The sequence below is a fragment of the Nerophis ophidion genome, linkage group LG02 (assembly GCF_033978795.1).
Source record: "Nerophis ophidion isolate RoL-2023_Sa linkage group LG02, RoL_Noph_v1.0, whole genome shotgun sequence".
Taxonomy (NCBI): domain Eukaryota; kingdom Metazoa; phylum Chordata; class Actinopteri; order Syngnathiformes; family Syngnathidae; genus Nerophis; species Nerophis ophidion.
In genome coordinates this window covers 46,396,948-46,398,695 of record NC_084612.1, presented here as the reverse complement: position 1 = coordinate 46,398,695, position 1,748 = coordinate 46,396,948, and positions in this window count along the sequence as shown.

Genomic DNA, 1,748 nt, shown 5'->3' with positions numbered 1-1,748 from the left:
GGAAACCATCCCAAGCGGAGGCGGATCAGCAGCGTAGAGATGTCCCCAACCGATACACAGGCAAGCGGTCCATCCTAGGTCCCGACGACCGGTCCATCCTGGGTCTCGACTCTGGACAGCCAGTACTTCATCCATGGTCATCGGACCGGACCCCCTCCACAAGGGAGGGGGGGCATAGGAGAAAAAAGAAAAGAAGCGGCAGATCAACAGGTTTAAAAAGGAGGTCTATTTAAAGGCTAGAGTATACAGATGAGTTTTAAGGTGAGACTTAAATGCTTCTACTGAGGTAGCATCTCGAACTGTTACCGGAAGGGCATTCCAGAGTACTGGAGCCCGAACGGAAAACGCTCTATAGCCCGCAGACTTTTTTGGGATTTAGGAATCACTAATAAGCCGGAGTCTTTTGAACGCAGATTTCTTGCCGGGACATATGGTACAATACAATCGGCAAGATAGGATGGAGCTAGACCGTGTAGTATTTTATACGTAAGTAGTAAAACCTTAAAGTCACATCTTAAGTGCACAGGAAACCAGTGCAGGTGAGCCAGTATAGGCGTAATATGATCAAACTTTCTTGTTCTTGTCAAAAGTCTAGCAGTCGCATTTTGTACCAACTGTAATCTTTTAATGCTAGACATGGGGAGACCCGAAAATAGTACGTTACAGTAATCGAGACGAGACGTAACAAACGCTTGGATAATGATCTCGGCGTCTTTAGTTGACAAAATGGAGCGAATTTTAGCGATATTACGGAGATGAAAGAAGGCCGTTTTAGTAACGCTTTTAATGTGTGACTCAAAGGAGAGAGTTGGGTAGAAGATAATACCCAGATTTTTTACCGAGTCACCTTGTTTTATTATTTGGTTGTCAAATGTTAAAGTTGTATTATTAAATAAAGGTCGGTGTCTAGCAGGACCGATAATCAGCATTTCCGTTTTTTTGGCGTTAAGTTGCAAAAAATTGCAAAAAATTGTTTAATTTCTTAAGACACGCTTCCAACTGATTACAGTCCGGCGTGTTGGTCAGCTTTAGTGGCATGTAGAGTTGGGTGTCATCAGCATCACAGTGAAAGCTAATACCGTATTTGCGTATGACGTCACCCAGCGGCAGCATGTAGATGCTGAAGAGTGCAGGGCCAAGGACCGAACCTTGGGGAACTCCACACGTTACCTTAACGTAGTCCGAGGTCATACTGTTATGGGAGACGCACTGCACCCTGTCAGTAAGATAAGAGTTAAACCAAGACAGGGCTAAGTCTGACATACCAATTCGTGTTTTGATACGCTCTAATAAAATATTATGATCGACGGTATCGAAAGCAGCGCTAAGATCGAGGAGCAGCAACATAGATGACGTATCAGAATCCATCGTTGGCAATAGATCATTAGTCATTTTTGCGAGGGCTGTCTCTGTAGAGTGATTTGCCCTGAAACCGGATTGAAAGGTTTCACATAGATTGTTAAACGCTAAGTGTTCATTTAGCTGCTCTGCAACAATTTTTCGAGGATTTTCGAAATAAAGGGAAGGTGAGACACCGGTCGGTAGTTTACCATGAGGTCAGGATCGAGGTTAGGTCTTTTAAGGAGAGGATGAATAACCGCTTTTTTGAATGCTAGGGGAACAGTGCCCGAGGAAAGTGATAGGTTTATAATATTTAGCACTGATGGACCTAATAATACAAAAAGCTCCTTGATAAGTTTCCCAGGAAGTGGGTCAAGCAAACATGTTGTTTGTTTTATTCCATTTAC